This window comes from Athene cunicularia, assembly GCF_003259725.1.
Source record: "Athene cunicularia isolate RWA chromosome Z unlocalized genomic scaffold, athCun1 chrZ_part2, whole genome shotgun sequence".
Lineage (NCBI taxonomy): Eukaryota > Metazoa > Chordata > Aves > Strigiformes > Strigidae > Athene > Athene cunicularia.
Genome location: NW_020799143.1, coordinates 11680362 through 11688929, shown reverse-complemented (window position 1 = coordinate 11688929; position 8568 = coordinate 11680362). Strand labels below are relative to the sequence as shown.

The 8568-nt window shown below is 38.3% G+C and overlaps 1 protein-coding gene across 1 annotated transcript in view; it reads left to right on the top strand.

Annotated features, from left to right (window-relative positions):
• Nucleotides 1-602: 602 nt before the first annotated feature.
• The window catches only part of LRRC2 (leucine rich repeat containing 2), an 81113-nt gene continuing 73147 nt past the window's right edge, over nt 603-8568 (top strand). Inside the window, exon 1 of the mRNA XM_026866324.1 lies at nt 603-684. The gene's annotated coding sequence lies outside the window, so the exon portion shown is untranslated. The remainder of the gene's footprint in view (nt 685-8568) is intronic.

Here is an 8568-nt window from a genome sequence, read left to right as displayed (position 1 = left end):
ATGGCCCAGGACCTCACATCAGCCCCTGCCCCAGCAATGCCAATGTCTCAGCAGGGATGGTCTCCAGCTTACCACAGCCCTGCCCAGCCAGGCCATGGGGCAACACTAACAGTAAGTAGGAATACAGCCATAAATAACAAGCAGTGGGCATAAAAAAAAAGTGAGCCACCATCATCAAGTAAAATCAGAATTTGCTGTAAATCAGTCACTCATGGCAACTGCATGGTCAGTGTCTTGTGTGCATGTGTGTCTTTTTATCTCTTTCACTTGCATGGAGAGGAGGAAGAGCTAGATAGTACCAGACAAATGTAGACTGTATATATTTTTTGGATTCTCCTTGCCCTTTTCCAAGGAAAATACATAAGCATGAGTAACATTAGCTCTGTCACATTTTCTTTGGTGCAAATGAGATGTTACCCTAGCACTGTTGTTTCATGTCCTGTGTTGAGTCATGCAGTGTGGATACTTTATCCAGCCTGTGTCTCTGCTATAAGACCACAGATCATGTTATCACTTTACAAATATAGCATATTAGTATATCTGGAAGGCTAGTCACGCTGTGGGGTTCAAACAGGTCTGGCTGGCCATGAGCTATGCTGCTGCTATAAACAGCCTCAGTATCCCAAATTGAATAACCGCTGAGCACACTTGGGAGATCCGGACACTCGCGTTCTTTAGTAGTAGGTAAGTGACAGTTTTGCTGATTATCATGTTTCTTCAGATGTGTGGGGTCAAGGTGGGAAATGTCAGGGAAAATGAGAAGTTGTTACCAGGTGTTTGTTGCTGCTACAGTGTTGTGGATTTTTAAATGCTAATGTAAATGGGAAAAATAGCTGAAACACTGAGTACTTGTCCAAAGTGTAGGAGTCACCCCATATATAGTTCCTCTAAGTAGATTTACACCTGTGACAAATCCAAACTTTATAATTTAGGAAAGCTTTCAAGACTCACTCCATGATTCAGTTGTAATAAACCCTTGCTATTACATCTCAAGGACATATGATGGTATGAGAATAGTTTTCAATAAAATAATGGTTGGAGAGGTTGGTCATTTATCTTTGTTGTCTGTCAACGTTTAGAGTGGAATTTAGAAAGAATTATAGAACTTCAGTTTCTGAAGGCCACTTGCAGCTAATCTAGCTCACATAGGAAATCTAACCTGCTAAATCTTTTGTGAACAAAGACTTTAATTTGAAGTCAAATATTGTCATTATTGTTGCTGTTGTTGCTGCTCTAAGTATTTATGTGCTAACACTGACATGTTACTTTCTGTAGGCTTCTGTCAGAGCTACTGACCAGCTCTCTTCCTCTCAACAGTAGTTAACTGAGCATTGTTTCAAGGATAAGTGATGAATGGTAATGCCCATTAACCAAAGAGGTAGACCCTACCAAAGAGGTTTATACACTTTGCTCTCCTCAGGCAGAAGGTAAATGTGGAGAATTTTTCCAAGGAGGATGTCCAGCTGTCCATGCCACCTGTGTCTCCTATCCACAGGCATGGGAAGGTTTTGTGGGAAAGGTTAAAGACACAGCTGTGGTGAGGGAAGAAAGCTGATAAAATACAACTACCACCTCATGACCATGTGGTGGGGTTTGGATCATTTGTGATAAAATATCTTGTCTGCTAGAGCAGTTGAAAACAGCATCTTCTCTTTCATATCTGAATTGTTTGCCATATTTTTTTATATCACGGTATTTGCTTAGGAACTGGCTATGAGCATTTTACTCATAATATGAGTAAAGTGACTGTGTATCTAACGCTGGAAATAGGAGTAAGAGGCTTGAAGCTACCAGTCAGACTTAGATTTTTGCTCTACTTCTCCAGTAGAGGAAGATGCAGATGATAGGACTGGTATCTTAGATCAATTCATGCAAAATGGACCCCTAGGAGTGAAAGAAAATGATCAAAATTTTGAAGGTCTTTGACTAGTTTCAATTAGGACAGGGAGTTTAAAAAAACATTTATGATGTTGTTATACACATAGATAACTTCAGAGGCTGGACCCTGTACACAAATGTAACACTAGTAGCCTTACTTCCTGGGGATGGTCCAGGTCCATTAACCTTAAGACAAATGAGAATAAGTCACTGAAGCATTGTGCTAAAAAATCGGATACCATAAAACAGGTCTTAAAAACCTGAGATTGTAATTTTATGCTTAATTAAGATCATCTAATTGTATATGAAAGTGTCCATGTTTTGTTCAGTGGCACTGAGCACCCTTTTATTTGCTATGGGTCTTTGTATGAGTAATTAAGTGGGGTCTCTCTAACCAGTTCTTAGCACACACTCTAGCTTTCCCAATACTCTGTTGGCTGATACCTAAGACAATTGTTTTTACCTGCTGACTAAAGCTACATTCATAGATTCAACCACATTTAAAAATATGTAATACGCCTTTGAGTTTACTGTTTTTCCTTTGACAAGGAACAGCCTTAACATATATGCCCATTTCAAATACATCAGCCCTCTCTCAGTCTTGTGAGAATTAGACCTCTCTTCAGCAATGCCCAGTGAAAAAGAAGAGAATGGATTTATGTCACAGACATCAGTCCAGTGTTTCAGTAGCTTAATTGTTAGTGGAAGAATCACTTTAAATAATTAGTCAGCTTACCAAAGAGCCAGGGGAATACATCTGTAATAAATCCCCCTGCATATGTAACATCTATCATGCTTGATGGCAAACATATTATTTCTACAAGAGTTGAGGAAGTATAAGGAATATTGTAATTCAGCTGGTAATTAATCCATAATTAAAGACCTAATTAATGAATAACCCTGTGAAAAAATGTCTAAAAATCAAGATGTGAAGGCTGCAGTGATAAAGAGGAATCTTGTTTGTGAGACCGGTTAATTTACATCTAGAATAGGAACTGATTAATGAAAACTGTCAGTAAGGTATTGTGCTGCAGCACTAGACAAAGAGAAATATGCACATAAAATGTGTGGAAACCAAGCTCAGTCTTTACATATCTATATTCACATATCTTTTTAATTTTATGATGTTCATAATTATTTCTACCTGAAGTATAAGAGGTAGATTAAAGAAAGACATTTGGTCTCTTAGCTGTGGTATGTGAACAATGCAAAATTTATTTATTTGTGTGTGAAAGAGGCTAATGTCAAATTCTGTTCTGAAAGGGTTCTTTTATGAAATAGCTAAAACAGAAAGCTCAAAAAGGACTTGATTCATCAGAGCATGCAGGATTAATCCCTGTGATATACAAAACAAGTAATTTCTGAAATTAACTTCAGTGGAAGCTGGACTAATTAATAGCTTGAAAGTGTCACTGTCTGTCTGTGTTTGTTTATCTAGGAGCCGGCTGTCTGAGAGCGTGCTCTTCAGAGACCAGGAGGGAATATTTCAAACTCCCAAAACATCTGGGCTTGTGTCCAGGTGTCAGGACTGTTTTCTCCAGCTCTGGAGCAGCTTGTCCCTTTCCTCTTCTATTTATTCTGTGATGCGGCAGCATTTGCTGGATCTCTGTGGATTCAGGCCTTCAGGGTGGCAGCCACTGTGATAGATCGCATGGCCCTGCTCATGTGTTCCCCAGGACTCAGTTATTACATGCAGGCATATATGACCTGAAGCACAGTCTAACTTGGATCCCTGACCCAAAACTCTTGAATGTCAAATCTGCACATTCAGCACGTCTAATGACAGATAAACCAGCCATATTAGCAGGGCAGAAATTTCCCTGCTGGCATAGAACAACAAGACATTGTTACTGGCATCAGGACTAGGTAGTTGTCTTTGCAGTCCTCTCCTGCTCCCCAAGTAACACAGGGCAGCACTAACCCACTTACAAGCGATGCACAGTTAGCACAATATAGTATAGTATGAACATTGTCACTATTTCTATTGCTCTTTCAACCACAACATGTTTCTGTAATTAATATTTCCCTGATAACATAAAAAATGTGTTCAGTTGCTGTCCAAATGTCAGATTTCCTTAGAATTATTTAAAGATTTGTGAGATAAATGACTTGGTCATTCTGAAGCACAGTGTGAGTAAGCTTATTTCCTAAGAAATTATTTGCAAGATTGGTAGGAAATATGTTCACCCACTTTTTCCCTTATGTAATCCTGCCAGTAATATTCATAAGATTGCAGCAGATCTCCCACAGTCATTATCTGAAAGAAAAAGGACCCAAGTGTACAAGGATGTTAAATCAAACCAAAACATTTATAATTTGGTAATTCATGTAAAGCAGCAAAGGAAAGTATACACAGTGCTGTTACTAAGCGCAGCCAGGCCCCATACAAACTCAGGAGGGCTGTGACAGAGACTAATACTGTCTGTATCTGTAGTATCAAAACCATGCTGCACATCTTCCAGACTCAAGAGAAGACACAACTCTTGTTCTACAGAATACACAGTGCACAGGCAAGTTGTCCAGCTAACACTGGTGACAGCTGTGTTCAGAGGAGGCTAGACTGTGGTATAATTAAGCTAATATAGTTTTGGTTTATGACTGACGGTATTCAGCGCACCACAGACAAGACAGAGACAGCAGGGAGAAGACATAGAAGAATTGATACAGTTAGTCCTGGAAGGCCACAGAGTCGTCATATCTATCACATTTTTTCCGCTGTGCTCCACTACATTCCTTGAAGAAGACCTGGCCTTGTCCTTAATATCTTGTAGTATGCTCCTTAGTGCATCTATACATTGGTATATTTCAGATGCTGAGTGCTGAAAGGCTGCAAACTCTTCATTCAATGAAGCTGCTGATTTGAAGAGCACTTCTTTTCTGTGGAAGGCCCTCTGTCTGGTATTCAGTGTTACTTTTCGCTTATGCATCTTTAAACGGCTTGCTTCGAAAGATCAGACAGACCATGGCATCTTATGATGCAAGCACATGTAACTTCAGCGTTAAACACCAGAAGCTGACAAAAGGCAGTCTCATTCTAAAATCCAGTTGCCTGAGTGTTGCTCCATGTCCCAGTTTGGTTACACTCATGGGTATATATTTCAATTCATCATTTCACCCTTTTTTTATTAAGCCCAGAAAAAAAAAAAAAGCAACACCTGCTCTGGGTTCAGAGGCTAGGTGGTAACATATACAAGTAAGTGGCCATGAGATCACTGGCTGCTGTCAAAGATGACTGGAAACATCTGGCAGGTCTGTGGCAGAGCTGTAAATGATGGATGGAGATATCAGTAACTGAAGGAAGCAAGGGCATTTAAGTGGTAACATATTGAATCTCTCCAGTTTTACTGGTGGGGTGATGTGATATGAAGTACTCATATCTTTGTATCAACAACATGAATAACAATAAATAGAAAATAATAAAGATTATAGACATCAGAAGGCAGATATCTTCTTTTCCATTCTGTAGTTTTTCAACACCTTACTGAATAGATTCTGGTCTAGAGCTCCTGGGTACTCCTGCTATTTAAAGAAGAAAGCCTAATGTAGATGCTAGAGAACTCTGTATCTTTAGGTGAATTTATACTATAAAATACAATAAATGATAATATAAATGATAGAAATAATCCATACAGCTATCTGAGCAGATGCTTTTACTAGCAATAACATTTAGCATTAATGTATAATTTAAATGAAAACATATGATAAGTATTATCACTAAGATTTTGCTTTTTTGTCAACTAATCCTCCAAATGCTTAAGAGTGCCAATATCTCTATACACATAAAGACTGTGTTTGATTTCAATATGCCTATTTATATATATATACACACAGTTAAATTAATACAATTTTTGTAAGACTGTAAAGAACAGTGTTGTCTTCTTTTTAAGACCAGAAATCTCACAGAAGCATCATAAAGGCATTTGCTCTGTTCATGCATTCAGATTTAGCTCATGGCAATCAGAGACATAAAGCCAAATATTGATAGCAGAAGGGTGCTTTTATGTGAGCAAGTGCTTCTTCTCACCTCAGCTGGCTCAGAGAAGTGATGGATTATTAAGTTCACCTGGAAAGAAGAAAGTGTTGAAATGGGGTCTGCAGTAGGGCAAGGTGGAGAGAGTGTTGGTAGGGTGTTTGGATAAAGAAGGTAAAGGGCTCTGGAATGGTGAAACTGAGAAAAGTTTGTGAGTCATAGTATCTGTGACTGAGAGTACAGCCCTAAGGGGACAAATACAAATTTGTGGCTTAGAATGTAGAGAGGTGAAATGTTAGTTATAAAGGATTCTTGTGGGTCCCTTATTGATGAAAACTGGAACAAGGTTGTAGATCACCTAGCCTGCTAGTTGAGGAAGATAAGAGTGTTCAAGGGGAATGTTTTTCCCCAAAGATAAATTTCTTTTAGTTTTCTTCTTCCTCCTCTTAAGAAAAGTATGAAGAGAATGAAGGAGAGAAACAGAGAAACATCTTTCCTCTGCCATTAATACAAGTTTCTCTGATTAGAAACTCCAGTATCACTTTGCCAAATAAAACAAATGCTTATTACCAAAAAAAGCTTTTTTTATTTTAAAATTAATTACTTAAAATATATATTACTTTAAAATATTGCCTTAAATGTAATGTGTAGCTGCTTATGAATGGAAAATTTTGCAATCACTGAAAAAAAAAAAAAAAAGTATCCTGAATGGCCAGCTTTGTTTCTAGCTAACCATTATGAGAAAGATAAGAAATCAGACTGACTTCCCAGTATGTTGCCTTTTAAGTATATTGATTAAGGCCTTGTAGATTACTTCTTGGGAGGTGTAAATGGTTAGGGATAAGATTATTTGCTTCCATAGACACACAACTATTTTCTCCACAAGTGATTCTCTTGCAAATGACATCTTTGCTTTCTCTTTATGTTCCTGAATCCCTTTCTCCCTGTAAAGCACTGTGCTTTCATTATCATATATTACTGAAGAGCCTTGCTTTTGTGATCTAGCTCACTAATAACTCGTTAGACTGAAATGAATGTTATAACAATACATCATTCAAGAAAGGTGTGCTGATGATCTACAGCATAATTTAGAGGTAGATATCAGCCAATGAAGATAGCATTAAGATGCAAACTCAGTGTAGTTATTAAGTAGTGCCTTGCAGGTGTGACCCATAGTTGCTTTTGTGGTTCAGGACTTGTCCTTAATGAAAGCAAGGTTGCCTGTTTCTTGGGTGAGAAATAACTTGAGTATGTTTTTTTTGTTTTTTATTTATTGCCATATTAGTGGGTAGGGTAATCTTCACAAGAATGACCCAAGCTTGTTCTTAATGAGCACTTGTAAGTATGGAGTGTGAAAGGAGCAATGCTGAATTACAAAAGTTTGGGAAAATTGGAAAAGGAAGGGGGCTGAAGTATATTTGGGTGAATAACCATGTGATTGCTTTGAGCAAGTCAGTTGGACTAGGTGACCTCCAGAGGCCCTTTCCAACCTCACTTTTTCTGTGATTTCTGACAATGGGTAAAATGTTAACAGTGATTACCTGTGAAGAGCCTAAGTATGAGAGGCAACATACCTCTCCCCTTCCACCCAAGTTCCTTCTCTGGTTTTACTAATGAAGAAAAAATCCAGTATGTGGATAAAAACTGTATGAACTTTTCCTACCTACATGTCTAATACATCAGTTTCTCAATAAAGAACAGATTACTTAACCTGGGAGACAGGAAGGTGGGGAACAAGTCCAGGAAATAGAGTACTTTCACAGTTTATTCAGACTGTGTTGATTAAGGCCATCAAGTTCCAACAGATTTCAAGTGTCCAGCTGCCACTTCACTGTCTCTCAGCAATTCAGCTCCTGCAATATCCATTCTATCAAAACACACTGCTATAAATTTGTATATTAAAATGAATTACATCCTTTAGAGTGACTTCTGGTCTGCAGCTACTATGAGGGCAAAGTCCTTGTCACTGGGTTTCTGATTTGGGCAGCAGAGGATAATGTTTTATTTTAAGTGGTAAGCAGTTTCCTGTAATTTATTAGTGAATACATTTCAGAAGGGTGCAACTGATTATAGATAAACCTGTCCACTGAGAATAAGGTCACAATTCTCATTATGCTGCTATTAATGAAGTTTTGACTTGTTTGTTGTCAGCAGTCAGTTCCAGACAGGTTGGGAACGGTTTTTGCCTTATTCTTAGTGCTTCCAAAGATAAACAAGCAATGGGATGAGCTTTATGAACAGCAAAGTCTCTGAGCAGTCTCTGCCAGTACTTAGAGGTATTTGTAAGGGTGGTTCTTACTGAGATGATAAATGGTGGACATGTAGGAACCTTTCTTCTTGGTGTACCTATGCATAACCATTTTTAGTCCATGCTGTGCATTTTCAACAGGACATGAGGATGCTTTTCTGTCTCAGAAGAAATTATTGCTTTATATGTTATGTATTACAGAGAGATATATATAGGTGAAAGGGGGTGAAAGAGAAAATGGACAATTCCAAAGATACAAGAGGAAAAATGCAGAGGGGAGAATAATTTCCCCTTCCTCCTTCATATTATATCAGAAGGACAGATAATAGCCCCAGTGGAAGGATGGAGAGCTTGGAAAAAATGATCACAGTAAGGTCTGAGGAAAAAGTAATAGACACAAGCTTGAAAACACCCAGTAAATAAAGGGACAGATTGTTTTTAAAATGATCAGTAGATGGTACTTCCCCCCCCC